The 22707-nt window shown below is 41.4% G+C and overlaps 1 long non-coding RNA gene across 1 annotated transcript in view; it reads right to left on the bottom strand.

The window, feature by feature from the left end:
- Positions 1-9800: 9800 nt before the first annotated feature.
- Positions 9801-22707, bottom strand: part of LOC311517414 — a 234118-nt gene continuing 221211 nt past the window's right edge. Inside the window, exons 6-7 of the long non-coding RNA XR_014710685.1 lie at positions 13275-13332; positions 9801-10062 (exon numbers count right to left, since the gene is read on the bottom strand). This is a non-coding gene — a long non-coding RNA (uncharacterized lncRNA). The remainder of the gene's footprint in view (positions 10063-13274; positions 13333-22707) is intronic.

Raw genomic sequence — 22707 nt, 5'->3', positions numbered from 1 at the left:
ATGACAGTGAGCCTATGCAGCATAACTCTCCATTACCAGACATTGTATGCCCAATATATCCAGGGGTGCATACCAGTGGGCAGAACAGGGTACTGAAGTCTATTCTTGTCTCTGCCGCTAACTTACTATGTGACCTTGGGCAAGTCACTGAAGCATACTGTCACACTGAAGTATATAGATTAATCATCTATAAAATAACAAATAATAATCCTGACCTACCTACCTCCCTAGGTCATTTGGAGTCTTAATGAGGGAACATTTTTAAACACCAGCAAGCTGTTGAAATTACAGCCAATTACAGCTCACATAGCCATGGAAAGGGATGATAGATCAGCAAAAACAATACAAAGGTTTTACAGTATTATTTTCTCCCTAATAGTAATGATGATCACAATAAAATATGTAGGTTTCAGCTGAGGAACTCAAATCCTTTTGCAAACATTAATCCCATTATATTGCATAATACTCCTGAGACATAGGCAAAGTGTACAGGGGGACATTGATTTCAATGGGATTTAGGCTCTTAACTGCTTTTGAGGATCTGGGTCCAAGAGCACAAGGCCATTGCAAGAGCAGCAGCTACTGTTCAAGACGCTACAAGTGGGGAAGCAGCCCTTCATCACCAACACATCCCATCCACCAACACTTTAATCTATCCTATCTCTCTGCTGCATGCACCAGCCACCAGTCTCCTCTTTTGCATGTACGGAGTGCTGGGTAGTAACATGGGAGGTCTCCATGCTTGTAAAACTAAACGGGCTCTTTATTAAGACAACTATTTCAGGGTTGTTTCGAGCCCTCATGAAATGTGAGCACAAACCAGCTTCCTAGTGCCTGCTCCAAACTCTTCCCTCTTGCAACCTGCATTCCTCCTCCAAGTTCCAGGCAGGCTGCTACCTCCTCCAAGACACTGAGCTTTCTTTGTGATTCTCCTCTCCTGAATGCTGCCTCTTAGCTCTGCACCTGAGACACCCCTGTTATTGGTTGTCCTTAGCAGAGACTGTCAACCATCCAGTGGTTATGATGAGCACAAACAGACAGCAAAGGTGAGCCCACCAAACTCATTTCTGTTGACTCCAGAGATAAAAGGCTAGCACACTAGGTCACTACATTAACTGCCCACTGAGAGTGCAATTCACTTCACCTGCATAAAGACCAGCTGACCACGTTTTATGCAGGTAATAGAAATCAGGGAGGCAAAATATACCCCGCATTTAACTTTGGGAGGATGTTCCCCCCAAAAGACTGGTTAATTTTCCAGTGTCCAACTCAATTGTTAAATTAACCACCTAATACAAATATGAGAGAGAGAGAGGATTTAACACCCAGCAGCTTTGAGACCCTTTGGTTTGCAAGTTTTTCAAATGGAACCTGATTTCTCTGTCCTGTGCTGTATCATCAAACAAGGCCTCCAGATGGGGAAGGATAGTTAAAAAGGCAGTGAGAGACAGCAGCACGCAGGAAGGGTCTAAGCCTGCTGACTGCCTTCAATGCTCCTACATTTCAGCTGAAATGGAGGGTGTTCAGGAGGAGCTCAGCACCTCTTAGGATAAAATTCTAAATGGTCACAGTGGAATGGGGAAATGGCCAGTGATTTCTGAGGAGTGTTCTGAACATTTTTTGTATTTAAGGTGGGATTTTCAAAAATGCCCAAACAACTTTGGAGCACAAATCCCATTAATGTCTAAAAACCCCACCTGCATGGCCTTAGATCCCAATCCTGCAAACATTTACAGATATGAGTAGCCTTACACACATGACTACTCTCACTGAGTTCAATAGGGCTACTCACATATAGAGAGTTATGTAGGATGGATCGCATTTCCAGGATCAGGGCTTTATTTAGTAAATATTTATTTGGGGACAGATTGTAAACCTCTTATTCGCATTAGTAAACAGTTATTCACATGAGCAGTCCAATTCACTTCAGTGAGCATAAGGGATTCATAGCCTGATCTTTAATGGCCATCTACTAACTGCCGTAGATTTAGTTTGTTTGTTTGTTTAGGTATTTTTTTGTCTCTGTGTGTAATATTTATCTTTAAAGCACAGAAAAAAGTTCTCACAATATATTTCACTTACTGGACATCCAACCTGGTGAGAGATACAATGAAAACAGTGCCATAGTGGCTGTGACCAGTGCTGTGTGTGACTGATCACTACTGGAAAATCTCAAACTCAGATAAAAATCATTGGGCTTTTTTTTTTGATTATACATTTGAAACACCTCATGTTGTAAAGGAAACCTGCAATAACGAGATAGTGCGAATGAAAAATAAACACTTCACATGTTTTCAAGCAAACAAAGCAGCATGAAGGCGTCTACTGAAACAGCCATTATAGTTGTATTATTGGAGGGTTGGTATTTTTCTTGCTCCAGCTCTGTGGTTTATTTGAAAGAACACTGACTTTTATTTTAATATAGTCTTATTCAGTATACTCTGTCAAGGTACCCAGAGTCCTTGAGCACCAGTAGATTGCAGATTTCTCAGTGTTATGTATAATTAAGATCAATGTTGATATTCGTCTCCAAAACATTTGTTACCAGAGAAGCCGTGAAAACGGTTCTCTAACTTCAGCATCTGAGCAGCAGCAAAGGTATCAGCAGAAACAATTCAAGGATTCTGAAGTCAATGGGACTGTGGCAATGACCATGGATCCCCTTGCAAGGTCAGTGCCCAAGACATTCATGGAAACACTTTATAAAGCAAACAGACTGTGCCGAACTATGGTTAAAGAAGGGCCTCCTATTTGAGAGGAAGTTTTCAAGGGATATATCCTATAGCAAGACAGATATCAAGTGTACATACATTATAAGGAGAACAGACATATAACCACTTCTAAACTAAGACTCGTGCCGTGCATACTCGATAACAAACCAGTAAGAGGAAATATTACTTAGTAGAAACTGTTTGATGAAGTCTTCCCCTTCCTTTCCAGCAGTGAGTCTTGAACCAATGTTTTTATCCCTACCTACCAAGAAGCAGGGAGGCAAAAAGAGCTGTCACTTTAGGCAAGTGGAAAGGAAGCAAGCAGCAAATTTCCTGCACAAGCTAGAAATAGGCCTTTCCTTTTAACTTTTAGAAGCTGTTCATGTGAACGCAGTGCTTGGGGAAGGTGCAGGACTGGCAGTTCTGGAGACAAGAGTCTTCTACTTAGCCACAGAATAGGTGACAGCTTTCCTACAATGTACTATTAGTGTGAGCCAACTGAGATGAAAGATATACATTTGGGCTTCGTACCCTTCTTTAGTCTTTGGCCTCTCTGCTAAAACTGCCCCTGTGGGTACCTGTCAGGGGAGTGTTTCCTTGTGTCATGTGAAAACCTGCTGTTTGGGAACTGCACTGATGCCACTAAACTCATTTTACATTGGCCACTATCAGTCACTATTAACATGAGCTTCATTTAAACCTGTCAGGTATAATCAAAAGGCTCTATAAGCACTGGAACATGTTACTTGTGGAATCCCCATCAATGGAGGTTTTTAACAACTGGTAACCTGTCAGGCATGATCTAGGTATATTTAATCCCACCTCAAGGCAGGGGGCTGGACTGGATGACCTCTTGAGGTCTCTTCCAGCCCTAGATTTCTGTGATTCTCTAACCCATGACCAACATCATCCACTCACCCACACAGGGGATATTGACTTGCTGTTGCCATAGCAACTGATTTTTTTCCCTTAGACAAGACAAAAGGAAGTCTGAGGAAGTCTCTGTTCAAAATTATCTTCTTCTCCCATCACTTGGACCATGTCACTCCCCTAATAAGTTTCCTTTAGTGACTCCTGCTTGCTTTCTGCATCAAGTTCTTCCTGCTGGTCCTGACTTTCAGAGCACTTCATATTTCCACTCCTCTTACCTCTCTGGACAAATTTCTACCTACAACCCTTCCTTCACTCTTTGGCTCTGCATCAGCCTTGCTGCCTTGCTCCTGTCTTTGTCTCCACATGCTCCTGTCTCCAAGGTTTCTTTCATACTGCTCTTTATGCCTGGAAAAGCCTTCCACGTCCCATGCATGTATTGACCATGCTCTCCTAATTCAAATGCCTCCTTGAAATGCGCTTCTGCAAAGCTTTTCTGTGATGAACCATCCTGCAACCAAAACTCTATCCACCCCCTTTCCCTCACCCTAACTCAGTCCAGTTCCAACAGACAAGATTTATGAAATACTAAATACATGAGTGATCTACTTGCCAGAAGGAAACAAACTCTTAGGACCTTTAATTGCACCTGACCTCACTTACATTACTTTTACATCAGTGTAACTCCATTAACCTCAGTGGAGAGATTTCTGATTTAGACTGGTGTAACTGAGATCAAAACCAGACCCTCTGCCACTGTTATTGTTTCTTGAACTCTATATAGATTTTAAAGTCCATGATTCTTACGTGAGCCTCTAAAGCACAGTGATGGTACCGTGTGGAGGATAGTCCTAATAAAATGCACAGTACTATGACAACAGATTTCACTGCTCACTCATCTTCCTCAGAGACCAGCACCACTATAGGTAGCATACAAGTCAGGAAGTAGCATCCTGGTCCCTCTACATGCAGAATGCTACTCGCAGCCCCATGAATTTAAAGTGTGTGTGTTGGATTCAGAGCTTAGAAGTGTGCTTGGAAGAGGGACATGATGGATTCACATATTACACCTCTTAAGAAGCCTTATCCAAATTTTCCTCAAAAAAGTGTGCATCCTTTTAAAGGTGAAATGCAAAGCTAAACTGATTATTGGGTGATGCTCCAAAATAAGAACTGACTATCCCCCACTTCCCAGGAGACAAAGGACAGTAAGCAAAGAAATGAGTTTTAACTTACCTTTTCCGGGTCATTTCTCATCAGTTGCAATGAGGTTTCTGGTATCTTTGATGTCAGTGAGTGATGCATTCTCTGAGATGCTCAGGAAATGAAGTGTCAATGGATTTAACAGAGGGAGAAAAAAATGTCAGAGGTTATTTCTGTGCCAAATATTCCCCATGGCCTGGATAATGGGAGTGTTCAGTATATAAAAACTCAACATATTTTCTTTTTTAGGTCTTTAGTAGAAATATAAAAATTTGCCAACAGAATGTTTTTCTGTTGGAAATGCCAAGTCATCAAAATCAAAACTTTCCCCAAGAATACGACAACTTTGGTGTAATGTCATTTTGAAAAAAAAATTTAAAAGGCCAACAACTTCCATTTCAACCTTATCAGGATAGAGCATTTCAATTTTTCATTTCAAAGTGACATTTTGCTAAAAATTACATTTTATTGTATATTATGTTATAAATTAAAATATAAACTTTTTTAAAAGTTGAAATCAGAATGAAATATTTCAAAATTATTGAAACGGAAAGTTTTGACTGATCCAAAATGAATTTCTTTTGAAAATTTTGGTCTGTAGGAAATATGAGTAGTCTTTACCTACTCTTACCTTATCTAGTACTCTTTGAAATGGCACTTGGTTAAAGCGCACTAGAGAATTTTTAGTGGGCACCAGCAGTGTCTACACAGACCAGTTGGTGCACAACATGTTAATGTGCTTTAGAAATCACACCCCTGTAGTGTTCATTGCTGCACCATGTAGACATGCCTGTACAGCATTGCAAAACAGGGGTCACTCCATTGAAATCAGGGGAGTTACACTGCTATAAAATCAGTGTAAGAGAGATCAGAGTCAGTCTCCTTATGTCTACACTCCAAGGTAGAGTTAGCCATGGCTGTTGCCATCAGCCTAACCTTATCTAAAGCAGCATCACAAAGGAAAGAATTTGAGTGGATGGCGTTCATAATTATCCTTATTCTCTCATGAATTGGGCCATTGTATAAAGACCATGGTAGAAACTGTTTCCAGGGATGATGGAGGAATCTTTGAGGAAGAGGTCATGGTTAGAACCACTTTGAGAACCAACAGTACTGTCACCTAAGTGCTTCCAAGCAGGAGAAATGCCTGAATGTTGGTTGTATCCAAATGAGTTACAGAGTCTGTGGGCTGTGTAGACTACAGGTGTGTCCCTTGAGGGAAAGAAGAGCTGTCTTCAGAAGACCAATCCACTGAGGGGCAGAAAGGACTAAAAGTCCAGATGGGTAAAACTAAGTCCAGAGGTTGATTGTGAAACCTGGCAGAAGGCCAGAGGAACTGTTTGTCTGTAGTGTGAGTTAATTTTAGTCTCCAATTTTATTACCCAATTACCTCCCTCAGCCCAATACAACATCTGATACAAAAAACTCCCTGGGAAACACTTAGGTTCTGACTTTTCAGGGGTGTTGCGCATCCACAATTCCAGCTGAAATCACTAGGGCTTGCCAGGAGAGAGGCAACCAGATTGGGACTAGAACAAGTCCTGTCAATTCCCCCTGAGAAGACAAAACATTTTCTCTGCAAGACATTAAAGGGTGAACAAGGTTTATTCACTTGTGCCCATTCCCTATTAATGAATTCCATAAAGGATGCTTAAGTGGAAAATTAAATGACTTCTTTGTGTGGCCAAAAGAAATAATCCTTGTAAGGCAAGAAGGCAAAGAGGAGAGATTTCAGCCCCTTTAAACAAAACAGAGGACCTTGCAATCTGGCTCTTGATCTAATTCTGAGCCAAGGAGCTGCCATATTGTACCAGAATGGGGAAACCAAGCCACCTGCAGCCTGTCACTTCTATTGGACCTCCACAGAGCACACTGGGACAGCAGAATACGGTGGTATCCAGGCCTGAAGGACCATGCAAACTGCCTATTTCAGATGTAGCTAATTAATTTGCTGCTCCACTGCAAGAAAAAGAATGCCTGAAGCCCCCCAGTGGGGATCAGAAGCCATGAGAACATGCTTCCCCAAAAGCCTTACTATTCTGTAAAAGTAGAGGCCATTCGTAGGATGGCTGACTGCTAGCAGGTGTCCTCAGCACAAGCTTGCCAAACTGAAAGAAGGAGGAGGAACAGGAGGCTTTCCCATTGGTGGGAGAGTACTCACCAGTGCCACCTCCAAGCATTCAAAAATCATGAAGCAGGCCCCAAAAATTCAGGAGTGGCTTAAAATTAGGAGAGTTTTAAAAAGAATAAATCGGAGGTGTTACTTGTCTTCTGGTGTCACCATCATTAGAGGTCACATTTTCAAGGCTTTCTCTGCAACCGTGAGAGCTATGAATTTACTTTTTTTTAATGAAAATTGAGATTTCTACATAATCATATGACTCCAGGAGCTGGGACTTTAAGAAAAGCATCTGCTATCATGAGACCCATGACAAAGTCACAAGAGTTGACCACACTGAGTACATCCAGACATAACCCTGGCCAAATGTATGGTCGTACATGAGCCCTATTGTCAGCTACCCTTCCTGGCTCTACTTCTTATTGTAACCCTCCCCCACAACACACATACCTCAAAGAAACAAGTGGGGCCAATTAGTAGTTCTGGAATAAAAGCATGCAAAATACACCATTTTGTGTTGTTTTAATATGAAACTAGCTGAAACTTAGTGGCTTAGGTGAAGTTTCACTTTGTGATTTGTGGTATACTGGAGCCTGAAAATCCAAGTGAAACTCTGGAGGTGTGAATCCATGTGAATCAGAACTAAAGAAATCCCTAGGAACTAACACCTCAGAATTTCATACAGGTCTAGAGAAACGTTCATATGGTGCATATGTATATGTATATAGTTATTTGTAATTATATATCTTTGGTCTTCTTTTAGAAGCTATGGTCAAAATGTTCAAACTTGAAGGCCTAAAGATAAGCACACCTAAAATTCATATGTAGGCATCTGAACAGTGGCATGATTTTCAGATGTGTGAAGCACTTGACGTCATTGGCCATTTGAAGTCAACAGGAGCTGAGGCTGCTCAACACCTATGAAAATCAGGCCACCAGGTTAAGGTATCTAACTTTAGTCACCTTTGACATGATCCGCATCTCTGTCCCAGCACTTACTCATCTGTGCCTCCGTGTTCTGTCTGGCTCACAGGTGAATCTACATATAGCCCTACGCTTCAAGTAACATCTGCTCCTCCACCAGGATGGGGAAACCTGGCGAGATGGTTGATTAAGATATACACTACAAACAGTTCCCTTGGCCCTCCGAGCAGCAGAGTTTCACAATCAGCCCATCCCTTCTCCCCTTCATGGATGTGCACGTGTCCTTCCTTCGGCTACTAAATTGTTGACATTTAAACAAATATGCTTTACTTGAACATCTGTGTGAATGCAATCACAATAAATTTAAAAATAAGAAAACACCAGATCTTCCTCAATCTCTCCCAGGCTCTCTTCCCAAGCCTCCTACTGGGCCACTTTGTAGAGCTCTCCCCATATATTTCTTCTGTCCTGGTCTCCCAAGAGTAGGCCACTCCTTTTATAGCAAGCCTTGCTTTCATCTTGTAGACATACGACCCCTCTACCACATGCACCATTCCCAAAAACCCATCCTTGAAAGGGCAGCATCTCCAAAACAGGTGTGCTGGTTGTGCTGGGACTAGAACTGGTCAATTTTTTTTCTGTCAAAACTGTTTTGTTTGTTTGTTGTTTTACAGAACATTGGGGTTTTGACTAAACATTTTTTCATGGAAAGTGTCTGCTTTCCATGGAGAATTTTGACTTTTCTGAAAAAACAAAAACCCATTAAACAAAAGCTTTTCAGCTCAAAATGTTTGGCATTCATTTTTAAGTCAAAAATTTCCACAGAAAATCACAATGAAAACTATTTTGATTGAAATTTTCTGAGGAAAAAGAAAAAGATTTTTCTGACCAGCTGTAGCTGGAACTTTTAATGCCCCGGTTATAGCACCCACATTTGAAAATGTTGGCGTAGGTTTTAGTGAAGTTTGTTATTGTGTTTTGGATTCTTTGTGTTTGTGGGTATATGTATGTTGCTTTATATTTGCTGCACTCTTAAGAAAATCTTAGTGTTTATGTATTTTTTAATCTATTTATTTACATAGTTTAAACAGCTTTTCAAATCCTTGCCATATAAATTTCAGAAACAAAACAGTGATCATTACAGCAGTGAGCTTTTGTTGAGAGAAACATTATACAGTAATATAACCATCGGCTCTTTCTATGTATCAGGGTGTTACCATATTACTGAGTGAGCCTCTTGACATTACCCAGGAAGAGTTGTTTCTGTTGATTTTATTATTCTGATTGCACGTATTTATCAAACCCGGCATGTCCATCAAATGTTAATATTCAAAAAAAATGGACAGGTGTGCTGAGTTTTTTGTCTGAAGGAAATCTTAGGTTTTAGATACCGTTTTGCAAAGACAAAAAGAAAAGGAAGAGGAAATCCTGCAAAGAGTTTGGGTTTAACTATTATTTTTCCTGGCAAGTATATTCTATTACTTTTAAATATGATATGTAGTAAGGATTCCGTGTCTTAATATGTCTCTCAGTATAAAAACAAAGGCCCAGTAGCATTGTATACAAGATCACTTTCTTAAATGTATGCTTACCAGGCCCTTTCAGAGGTCCAGAGAATCCCAGGCCACTTCCAGCTTTTGAGGCCCCTAGCCACAATACTAATAAAAAATGACGATACATGAAAACAAAATAAGGCACCAAAAAAGAGTATAAAAAAGAATATTTTTTTATTTAACAAATGCTTTTCTAGCCTTTTTCTGGGCAAATGCACTAATTAGTAAGGGAAAATCTAGCTTTCGTGCACATAAAAACAAGTTGCGAAATTTATCAAATGCCAAAAAATTAACAAGTGTCTACATTTGAGGCCCCCTTTGAGCTTGAGGCCCAGGCCAAATGGCCCTCCTGACCCCCACTCTGATTGGCCCTGTAAGCTGCTAAAGCATGCAAATCTCTTACCAATAAATAGGGGCAAATGATAGCAGCATCTTGAAGGAGGAGGTAAGTCATCTTGCTCATCAGTTAAATTGATCCCTGTACTCCAGGGGTGATTGGACACAACCATCAGCATATTGTAGCTAGTCGTGGAGTAAGCCATTCAGACACCAGTGAAAACTTTCAAGCAGCCAGCAAAACACTCAGATGCGTGTACAGGAAAAGTACATTACTGAGCTTAGCATCTGTGACTTGCAGCTGCCAAGTATCCTCCATGTGTTGTTACAGCTGTTGAGTCTCCTGCTAAGGAAGACAGAACAGAAGGATGAAAAGAAAGCATCATCGAGAATGTTCAGCTACTGGAGAACAGTGCCAAGCAGGTATTTAAGTTACATGCCTGCACAAACTAAGTCCTCTAAGCATGTGAGCTCACTGCTATTTGCCTACTGGACTCACAATAAAGACAAATCATGTCCCTAAGCCACTAGGCAGTTTTCAAACTATTCTGAATACAGGATCTGCTGAAGCCCTAAAGTAATATACAGAGCTATATCCAGCTTTGTGAATTTGGTCGAAGTAGGATGGAAACATTGGAGATGGGGGCATATGTTTGCATGCCAGTTGAGAATTTAGCATCAAAAAGACAAGGAGGAAATGGTAATGACCCCCTACCTCAAAAATAGCCATTTAAAAAGTTGTTTTTCATTTTCAGAGAATTTTCTTCAAGGTCTTTTTAACAAGGCTCTGTCTAGACTTTCAACCTTTTTAAAAAAGTCAATAAGTGAGGTTGCTTGACAGTGATTGTATTTGCGCCTAGTTCTTACAGTTCTAGTTCAAATCATATTTTTCACTTTGTTTACCTGTAAGCTTTCATGCTTTACACACAGCAATATTAATCTGGGTTATAATCTTGCTAAATTCAAATGTTAACAGTCTCAGTCCTGGTCTGTGGTTAGGTCCTAGTTCAGCAACGCACATTTTAAGTATGTGGTTAAGTCCATCCCTATTCATCAAAGCACATAGGGCCTGATCCAAAGCTCACTGAAGTCAGTGGAAAGATTGCCATTGAGTTCAGTAAGCTTTGGGTCAGATTCTGTAGTATGTGCCTAACTTTAAATACAAGTAGTTCCACCGAAGTCAGTGTAACTATTCATGTGCCATTGGAGACTTCTCTAGAAAACTCTTGGATGTGATGTTAGCTATTCAGTAGGTTGTTCTCTTCTTTCATGGCAGTATTAAATCAACAAACTGGCCCAGTGCTGGGGACACTGTGTTCTTTCAGGCATCATCATTTGGAGAAAATGCAAAATGGAGGTAAATATGGAGTCAATGGCACTTTTCACAAGAGAGGAGACATTAGTTTATTTGGGTATCTACATCCTGCCTGCGTAAGAACTGGTGCAGATGTCAAAGGCAAATGGTTCAACATTAGAATATCAAGGAGAACATCAAGGTGCTGTGGACATTTTGGATGGATCTGGTCTGGGAAGTCTCTATGCAGTAATCTTGGAAGAAGACTGAGACTCTCATGCCTGGAAATGTGGGGGTTTTTTTCATTTAAAACCAAATTAATAACTAACCTCCTATTTGCTTCTAAAGACACAAAGTGTGGTTTCATAAGGCCATTCTCTGAAGCAAAGGAATTTGTGTACTACAGCAAGCTGTATTATATTAGGAAAGGTTTTTAATGGTGTTTAGTGATTGAAAGCAAGATGCAATAGCTTTACAACAAAGAAGCTTATGATGAAGGTCTTCTGTAATAGCTTTTATATTACTGTAAATCACAATGCTTATGGTTTACTTTTTATTAATGCAAATGAAGTGCAAATCAAATGAAAGCTGAGTGTCTACCAACAGGTTGTTTTAAATAGCTGAGAATATATGTATATTTTATCTTTTAACAGGATTTTTTTATTTTAAATAGTTTTAACGTTTTTATCCCTGTAATAGTGCTGGAAGGCCACAAGATGAGAGCAATTTTTAATTCACGCTTATAAGACATGGGTATTTGGAAACCATTAGAAACTGACTTTTTTTCCTCCCTTTTTATTTTGATTCTTTCACCAGAGACGCCAGGACTAATGCTATCATGACAGATGGGCAGAGTTTTTAGAGCCACTGTACAAAACGTACTGGAGCAGTGTATCATTAACACACAGCACCTTCAAAATGTGGCCAGTGAAGTATAATTTGTTTGGAACAGTGTCTACTGTATAGAAACTAAAGCCCGAATTCTGCTCTCAGGTACAGCACAGCTGGATATGTTCTAGTGACCTGACAGCTTTGTTTATAGTATATGAAAAATAAAACTAAACAAAACAGTACTAATGATGTGAGGTTTATTATTATTATTACTTCTGGTATTTAATGACTTGTGCGTTTTCAGTAGTGTTAACAGGCTGGGTGAGGCAAGTCTTTTATTGTGTGGAAGACTCTAAGGTCCCAGTTCAGCAAGACATTTAAGCACATGCATGACTTTAAAGTTGTGACTGGTCCCATTGGAGGAAGTGAGACTACTCATATTCCAGAAAACACGCATGTAAATGTTTGCAGGACTGGGGCCTGAGTCACAACAGTAGGGTTCCGTATGTGAGGCTACAAAATAATGGCACACGAAACTTTTATGCAGGCCATGTCATAATGTGGATTTCATTTTAAATATAGAACTATTTTAAAAGAGAAACATTTTTGCCACTAAACAAAGAGAGGTGAGGATGTTTGTTTTTTTCACATGTCCCAAATAGCTGTAAATACATTTTCCCCTAGTCTTGATTCTCCTTTGAAACAAGGTATATTGAAATATATCTTCACAATAAAGATATGTGCTTTGATACATTAGGATCTCATCTTCAGCCATACAGAACAACTCAGACTTTGTATCTGTCAGTAACCCCATAAGAAAAAGTATCTCCCCCACGTACAATTATTATCAACATTTTTAAAATAAATGTTAGAGTCAGATTAACCACCATTGAGACTTACTCTGTCTCTTTACCCTCAGAACAAATCTGACAGGGGCAGAGGGCATGCAAGTTTCCCCACAATGCTTTGCAATATGTTTCAGCACTGACCCTAAAAGATCCCTTCTAGGGGTAGCAGGTAGATCTCTTCTAGGGATAGTTCAATCTCCATGTTCATTCAGGGCCTGATCCAGGACCCATTGACAACAATAGAAAGATTCTCATTGACTTCACTGGGCCTTGGATCAGGCTGTAGTCCATTTGCCTCTCTGTTGAGTCGGCCTACAGAGATAAATACAGTAGTGGTTTTTGTGATATGGTGCTTTTTCATGAAGAACTGGACAGAGAACATAAGCCTGTTTCACACAGGCCACCAGCAGCCTTCAGACGCTAATAGCTGTCCATTGCTACTATCCTGAGTTCACCTCCAAACTGGCAATTTAGAGCTGAAATACTGCATATCCCATTACCAATCTGCTCAGCCAAGGCAGCTTCCCTTCTCTCCCTGCAATCAAATGTTACCCACTTTGCATTCTCTAAAACTTATCTAGATACCTGAGAAATTTTCCCTTGGCAGGTCACAGCCTCCATATACAGCTAGCAAGCCACCTGGCTGAGAGAGACAGGGGAAGAAAATTAGACATGTAAGAGAAAGGGAGACAAACAATAGCAGAAATGAAGAACAGCTGCCTGATCCAAGTAACTGGACTTTGATTGTTACAGTCATTGGGAGAAAAAGAGAGAGGAACTTTTGTTTGTTGGACTTTTGCACTGTAAAGTGAGAGCCTGAGGCAAAGGACACCGCCCACCATATTATGGGCTGGGTGTTTTGCTCATGGACATATGCTTCTGAAGCATGCTTGTGGTGTTTTCCCAAATTAATGCCGGGTTACTTTCCCCTTTTTATTAAAAGTTTATTTTCTAAACACAGACTTAGTGCTTGTGAGAGAGGAAGTATTGCCTCTTAGAGGCACCCAGGGGTGTAATTTTCCCAGATTACTGGAATCCGCTTCTGTGTTTCATTGTTAAAAAGAAACCCCTAGATATTGAACCTGGCCCTTGTTGCTGCTGACTCCACCTGGCAGAAGGGTTACACATACATTAGATGATTGCAGTGGTCCATTCTGGCCTTAAAATCTATTAGTCTGTGAATGTAGGAAGAAAGGTACATCAAACCTAGCAGAACTTCTCTTCTGAGTGCAATGCAAGCAGCTGATGGTGCAATAGTATTTATATGAACCCAACTAATATTTGTACTTAACAGGAGGTGACCACAAGTTTAAAATATAATTATTTTATAATTAACTTTATTGCAAAACCATTAAAAGTAAAGCTTAATGCAGCATCCAGTATAGCTAGAGAATTGTTGCAGATTGCACAGTTGTTCTTGCACCGCTTAATAAAAGGAAAAGTTTGCTCCTTAGGACCAGATTCTGATCCCCTTACCCATATTGAATAGCACCTTACTTCACAAATTGTCTCACTGAAATCAGTGGTACAATTTGTGGACTAAGGTGTTGCCCAATATAAGTAAAGGGGAACAGAAGACATGTGAAAGGTTCCTGCTTTAGCTAGATGACAGAAGGGACAGACAGCTATTGAAATAGTCAGTTACTAGCTATTTGGCTGTCTGGATATTTATATTGTGTCTTTTACCATGGTATCTGTGCTCACTGAGAATGTAGCTGTGACAAATATTCTATATCATTCTCTTAAAATGAAACTGTCAAGGCTGGTAGATCTAAAATGAGACCCATGAGGGAGTTCCATCTGAATTCTTCCATTGGGGAAGAGAGGATTCACACACACACACACTCCTGCAGCAGAATCATGGGGTCTTGCCCCCAAGCCCAGCAGAGCTTCGGGATCCACATGAGGCAAAGGACTATCTGCCTGGGGAAAACTTACATTGTCTCTTGAATGCCCTGCACCCTCCAATGGAGCCATACTGTTAGGGTATCCCAAACAAATGGCTGCCCCTGAAAGTCTTGTTTAAGGGAGATTCTCCAGACTAGAGGAGCTCCTGTTTTACTTTTTGTACTGATTCCTTGCACGGCTTGGGTGTAGGGAAGATGATATGCCATCTCCTCAAACCCAGCCAAACCTATCCCCTCTCCATACACAAATGTGGGACCCCAGAAAGGAGGACCATTCTGAAGAGGCAGCTGGTTCCCAGTTGTGTGGAGGCAGGTCAAGACAGACCCCATGAGCAATGTATGGAATGAGGGACAATCCGGTCCCCCATTATCTTGGGGTCACCCAGGCAGGCATTAGAGATCTCAGTCATATTGCACCACTTATTTTGGAGTCCTCGCAGATTTTTTTGTATCAAAAGGAAATTTAAAGATAAAAAGTTAATTTTAGGGTAGGTTAAGTTTTGAACCTCTCAACCTTGACAGTGTCTCTTTAACATTTGATTTTTATAGGTCTCTGACTAGCCCCACTGGAATGTTAATGTTTTCTGGTTCTTTAAATATATATTACAGTTATCAAGTGCATGTTTTTGATTAACATTTGATGGCTGCTTAGTTTGCTAAGAGCTCACATAAATTTCCCAAGGGCTATTTCTGAGCAATGTAAATGTGGGAAATCCCTTTTGTTGAGGGGTGAGATTAATCACTTCAGCACCTAGATCCTCCACACCTTTACACCAGAAGATACATTGCTGAAGTGTCTACAACACATTGTAAAAAATTAATATCGCCGACTGCTTCCATGCCACCCATGTTTGAAGGAGATGGGACTGAGGTGTCATGTGCTCTGAAGATGCACTATCACCTCCTGGAGAGCTTTGAAAAACTTTCTACCCAGAGAGAGTTCTGATGACATATTACATCTTCTGTTGTTGATTCCCCCTCACCACCCCCACCATACACACTATGTTTTTTAGGGCAGTAAGATATAGGCCTGAGGAAAACGTCACTCATGAACTGCCCCAACCCAGGAGCAGACACGGGAGTCACAACAGCAGCACAATACCCATTCTAAGTCAGCAGCAAGTCGCTGGGTTGTTCTTATTATGGCATGGAGAGCTTGTATTTAACACCATTATTTTTGTTTCAACTCATATATAAAGCAGTGAGAGGCTGCTCTAAGCTGCAGCCAGCCAAATCCTGCTCTGGCCTCTGCAATCCAGAACCCCATCTTCCAAAATTCAGGATGTCCTTTGTTTGCTGCAACCACATCCAATATCCTTTTACACAGCAATGACACCAACTCCACACACTTGCGACACCCCCTGTGGTGCATTGGGAGTGGGAAATAATCATAGAAATTGTAGCAATATAGGGCTGGAATGGACCTTTAGGATCCCTTGACAAGCTGGTGTGGCTAACTCAGGGAGAACAGGGGTTTAAAAAGACAGTTTGTAAGCGACCAGAGGAGCTAGTGAACAGGAACAGCAAACAGAGGATTTTTGCGAGGGAATTTAGGGAGGGAGCAAGAGGACCTGATGCAAATATTCTCGAAACTTAGGCCAATAATCCACACACACACACACACCCAAAAAATTCCCTACGCAATGAACAAACAAACAAATGAAAACCCTGCAGGAGTAAAAGGAACGCAGGTGGAAGTCCAGCAGCAGTGTGGGGACTATCCAGTTTATTACACCGAATGTAGCATATATGATTACCTGCCTTGTGGGCAGGTGGCATATATGCACATTCAGTGCAAGCAGCTCATGGCCCTCAGAGACTAGCATGGGCTCTTGAGACGGGAGTGGTTGAACCCTGAAGGAGCTAAGGGAGACAGAGAGGTACATACAGGAGATTTTCAGGGACACAGTAGAGCAGTCCTACCCACAGTCTGACAGCCTCTGTGCTGTCGAGGAGATTAAAAGTCTCAGGGAAGGAGAACATCAAGCTGGAGCGGAGGGAAACGATCCCATAGTTGGGACCCTCATTGCAGATGATGTTGCAGTAGCCTCTCGCACTGAGGATACCTTTCTGACTGAGGGTATCCCTGTTATTAGGAAGAGACAAGTAATGGTAATAGGGGATTTGATTATTAGAAATATAGATAGTTCAGATTATGACCATGAGAACTGCATGGTGAATTGCCTGCCACATGTGAAGGTTGCGGGCCTCTTCAGACATCTAGACATGGGCAGCAGGTGAGGCTTTCCTTTGGGGAGGCTATCCCCCTGTCCTGCCTCTTCTGGCTGAGGCCCTGCTTCCCACTCTCAGCTCACCATGCCCCCAGCCGGGGCAGGGATTGGTCGGGGCCATGGAGGGGGCTGAAAGCTTGGCCCCAGCCCTGACCCAAGAACTAAGCCTGGAGCCCCTCCCCTGTTCCGTCCCTTCCACTTGTGGCCCCTCCCATGGCCCCACTCCATTCCACCCTTCCCTGCGGCCATGCCCCTATTCCACCCCCACAACGCCTCTTCTCCCCACTTACTCATTTCCCCTCCTCCCCCCACTGTGGCCCCAAGACCAGAAAATCTCAGTGCCACTGCAACAGAGAGTGAGGGCTCCTCCAGCCCTGGGGCTGTGATGGAGGGAGATTTTTCTGGGGGCCCCAAATTAGCCAGGTCCCCTAGGCATGGGCCCCATGGGCTCGTTTGGTAATCTGCCACTGCCAGCCCCACCGGTGCGAGGTTTTGGGAGGGCTAAGCTCCCCCAGCCTCCATTATGTGCTGCTCATACATCTAGACAAACTTATGTGCAGTGGTTGTGGTAGACATAGGTACCAAAGACACAGAAAAAGACAGGAGAGAGGTCCTGGAGGCCAAATTTAGGCTGCTAGGTAAGAGATTAAAATCCAGGACCTCCATGGTAGCATTCTCTGAAATGCTTCCAGTTCCATGCGCAGGGCCAGTTAGACAGGCAGAACTGCAGGGATGAGATGATGGTGTTCAGAGGAGAGATTTGGATTTATTAGGAATTAGGGAACCTTTTGGGGAATGGAGGAGCCTAAACCACCTAAACCAAAACAAATCCAGATTGCTGGCATGTAACATTAAAAGGTCATAAAGAAGTGTTTATACTAAGGGCTAGGGGAAAGCCAACAGGTACAGAGGAGCACATGCTTTGGATAGAGACATCCCTCTGGGAAGGATTTATTAAAGGGGATTGTGATGAGGTATCCACCCTATACAAGGCCTGACGGGGTAAATTAGTCCAATTAAGCTATAGGCTGCACCTTTAGGAAAACCAGGGAATGCTAGGGCATCATTTGCTGATGAAGTCCAGCTTGGGGAGGAGCTGGGCTTGGTTTATAAAACCAGGATGTAGAAAGTGGCTGCAGAGAAGTGGGCTGTAGTCACTCCCTAAGAGTCAGGAGGTTTTCTTTGAGGAGACCAGGTTTATTAGTCTGTAGTTACTCCCTGGAAGGAGAGAGTTTGAGGTGGTACACCTGGCATGCAGCGGGGGAGGGGCAGGAACCAGAAGCTGTAGGAAGGAGGAGGAAAGAAGCAAAAGAGTCTGAGGGAAAGCAGACATAGTTGCCAGGTATAGGGTCCCTGGACTGGAACCTGGATTAGTGAGTGGGCCTGGATTCCCCTACCATCCACTGGGGAAGTGGCACCTTAAGTGCAGTGCATGAGAAGACTGCCTGAGACTATAGGTACAGAAAGACTTCGATACTCCAGAAGGGGAAGACTATAGAGTAGTTATCAGTGGTTCACAGTCAAGCAGGAAGGGCATATCAAGTGGGGTCCCACAGGGTTCGGTCCTGGGTCCGGTTCTATTCAATATCTTCATAAATGATTTAGATAAGAGAGTACACTTATAAAATTTGTGAACAATACCAACCTAGGAGGAGTTGCAAGTGATTTGAATGATAGGATTACAATTCAAAATGATCTGGACAAACTGGAGAAATGATCTGAAGTAAATAGGATGAAATTCAAGAAAGACAAATGCAATATACTGCACTTAGGAAGGAACAATTAATTGCACACATACAAAATGGGAAATGACTGCCTTAGAAAGGAGTACTGCAGAAAGGTATCTGGGGATTACAGTGGGTCATAAGCTAAATATGAGTCAACAGTGTAACACTGTTTTTAAAAAAGCAGACATCATTCTGGGATATAACAGCAGGAGCGTTGTAAGCAAGACACGAGAAGTATTTCTTGTACTCTACTCTGCGCTGATAAGGCCTCAGCTAGAGTATCATGACCAGTTCTGGGTGCCACATTTCAGGAAAGATTTGGATAGATTGGATGCTAAATCATTGAAACTATAGTAAGGAACAGAATTATCAGACACAGCTTGATATGTTGGGGGTCAACATGACTTATGTAAAGAGAAATCATGCCGCATCAATTTATTAGAATTCTTTGAGGGCGTCAACAAGCATGTGGACAAAGGTGATTCAGTGGATATAGTGTACTTGGACTTTCAGAAAACCTTTGACAAGGTCCTTCATCAAAGGCTCTTAAGCAAAGTAAAGAATCATGGGATAAGAGTCAAGGTCCTCTCATGGATCAATAACTGGTTAAAAGATAGGAAACAAAGAGTAGGAATAAATGATCAGTTTTCACAGTGGAGAGAGGTAAATAATGGGTTCACCCAAAGATCTGTACAGGGACCAGTGCTGTTCAACATATTCATAAATGATCTGGAAAAAGGGGTAAACAGTGAGGTGGCAAAGTTTGCAGACGATACAAAATTACTTAAGATAGTTAAGTCCAAAGCTGACTATGAAGAGTTACAAAGGGATCTCACAAAACTGGGTGACTGGACAACAAAATGGCAGATGAAATTCAATGCTGATAAATGCAGTGTAATGCACATTGGAAAACATAACCCCAACTATACATACAAAATGATGGGGTCTAAATTAGCTGTTACCACTCAAGAAAGTGATCTTGGAGTCACTGTGGATAGTTCTCTGAAAACATCTGCTCCATGTGCAAAAAAGCTAACAGAATGCTAGGAGCCATTAGGAAAAAGATACATAATAAGAGAGAAAATATCATAAAGCCACTATTAGGGCTGTCAATTATTTGCAGTTCACTCAAGCGATTAATGCAAAACAAATTAAATAGATCAAAAAATAGTTGTGATTAATCTCAGTTTTAATTGTGCTGTTAAACAATAGAATACCAATTGAAATTTATTAAATATTTTTGGCTGTTTTTCTACATTTTCAAATATATTGATTTCTATTACAGCACAGAATACAAAGTATACAGTGCTCACTTTATATTATTTCTGATTACAAATATTTGCACTGTAAACATGATAAACAAAAGAAATAATATTTTTCATTTCACTTCATACAAGTACTGTAGTGCAATCTCTTTATTGTGAAAGTGTAACTTACAAATGTAGATTTTTTTTGTTACATAACTGCACTCAAAAACAAAACAATGTAAAACATTAGAGCCTATAAGTCCACTCAGTCCTACTTCTTGTTCAGCCAATCGCTAAGACAAACAAGTTTGTTTACATTTACTGGAGATAATGCCACCTGCTTCTTATTGACAATGTCCACTGAAAGTGAGAACAGGCGTTTGCATGGCACTGTTGTAGCCGGCATTGCAAGGTATTTACATGGCAGATATGCTAAACATTTGTATGTCCCTTCATGCTTCGACCTGTCAATTTTTAATCTTTTTTACACTGCAAATATTTGTAATAAAAAGAATAACATAAAGTGAACAGTGTACCCTTTGTATTCTGTATTGTAATTGAAATCCATATATTTGAAAATGTAAAAAAAAAAAACAACCCACAAATATTTATCAAAATTTTACATTGGTATTCTATTGTTTAACAGTGCAATTAAAACCGTGATTAATCACAACCACTTCTTAATCTCGTGATTAACTGCGATTATTTTTTTAATCATTTGACAGCTCTAACAACTATATAAATCCATGATACACCTACACCTTGAACAGTGCATTCAGTGCTGATTGCCCTATTTCAAAAAAAGATATATTAGAACTGGAAAAAGTACAGGGATGAAACAAAAATGATTGGGGTTATGGAACCGCTTCCATCTGAGGAGAGATTAAAAAGCCTGGGACTGTTCATTTGAGAAAGGAGATGACTAAGAGCAGATAAGATAAAGGTCTATAAAATCCTGAATGGTGTAGAGAATGCGAATAAGGAAGTATTATTTACTCCTTCACATAGCACAAGAACCAGGAGTCTCCCAATGAAATTAAAAGGCAGCAGGTTTAAAGCAAACATAAGGAACTACTTCTTTAGTCAACCTGTGGAACTCATTGACAGGGGGTTTAAAAAAAGAATTAGATAAGTTTATGGAGGATAGGTCCATCAATGGCTGTTAGCCAACATAGTCAGGGATGCAACCCCATGCTCTGTGTTTCCCTAAACCTTTGACTGCCAGATGCTGGTACTGGACAACAGGGGATGGATCACTCGATAATTGCCCTGTTCTGTTCATTCCATCTGCACTGGCCACTGTCAGAGACAGGGTACTGGGCTAGGTGGACAATTGGTCTGACCCAGTATGGCCATTCATTCTTATGTTCCTGTGACCTCAAGAGGTCATCCAGGCCATCCCCCTGCACTAAGTAGGGATTAAGTATACCTAGACATCCCTGATAGCTGTCTGTCTAGTATGTTCTTTAAAATCTCCAATAACAAGGATTTCACAACTTCCCTGGGTAACCTGTTCCAGTGTTTAACTCTCCTCATAGCTAGAAAGTTCTATAATATCCAACTTAAATCTCCCTTAATGCAAATTAAGCTGATTACTTCTTGTCCTACCCTTGGTGGACATGAAGAACAATTGATCACTATCCTCCACCCATTCCCCACCCATTTTTCACTTACCTGCCTCAAGGTGGGAGTAAGAGGATGCTGGCACTACACCAGGGCCCAAGATCTAAGTAGCTTACACAGATGTGTAGGAGGGTATAGTTCAAATGTAGACCAAATCAGGATCTAGCCCATAATCACTAAGGACACCTGGGCCATATTGTCACTGCTGAGGTTCATAGAATCATAGAATATCAGGGTTGGAAGGGACCTCAGGAGGTCATCTAGTCCAACCCCCTGCTCAAAGCAGGACCAATCCCCAATTTTTGCCCCTGATCCCTAAATGGCCCCCTCAACGATTGAACTCACAACCCTGGGTTTAGCAGGCCAATGCTCAAACCACTGAGCCATCCCTCCCCCCATGAAAGTGCTCAAACTCTTCATGTGAATATGAGAGAGATACTGGTAGGACACCATCCACATTGCAATTTACTCTTTCCTCACTGCAAAAAACCCTCCACATGCTGCAAGGGACACCTATTTTCCTGGCTATTTCGGGAGTGGGTTAGTTCCCGTGCGTGCTGTAAAGGGGGTTTATTGCTACATTTTGTCTGCTGTATATTTATTCATTTGTTGGTGGGCTAACCAATACATTTGGAGCTTATTGTGGGCATTAATTGTGGAAGGGAAACCAAAACGCAGGATCAGCATCTTTTTATATTTTTATAATCAAATAAAAATAAACATTTCCACAACAATTTCTTTAAGGCCAATCCTTCCCCAGCAGCCCAAACCTTCCAGGGGCCATGGAGCTTATCCTCTGCACAGAGAGCACCAAAAATATTACCCAGAGGCCACTGAACAGCAGTTAGGGTGTGACAACTTTTTCTCTCAGGCAATGTAGGCTGAATCATAGCCAATGACTTAAAGGGTGATAGACACTTTATCCCAATAAAGCCTTCTGAGCCAATGAGTTTCCCAGGATCACTTATCTATCATATGTCATGGGCTACCTCCAAGGTGCAATGACAACTCAATAAGCTGCCATAGGGGGATCAGAGACTGGGAATATGTTTGGTACCTCTCTCCCCAGGCATCATACCGCTCTGACTAATCTAGTAGCGGTGTTGACAGAATCCAGCAATAGCAGTGTTCAGTCTTTCCTTGCTAGCAGTACAAGTCAGTTAGAGATGGGACCTTCAAATGGGAGAAGTGAACTAAAAATGACAAAAGGTAATTGTCCTCTCTAAACCACCCACAGCTGTCAGGGATTCCATAAAACTAGGCTCAATGTCTAGTATCTTGGA

The sequence above is a fragment of the Lepidochelys olivacea genome, assembly GCF_965140295.1.
Source record: "Lepidochelys olivacea isolate rLepOli2 genome assembly, chromosome: 3".
In the NCBI taxonomy this organism is placed as follows: domain Eukaryota; kingdom Metazoa; phylum Chordata; order Testudines; family Cheloniidae; genus Lepidochelys; species Lepidochelys olivacea.
This window is presented reverse-complemented; position numbering and strand designations above follow the sequence as displayed.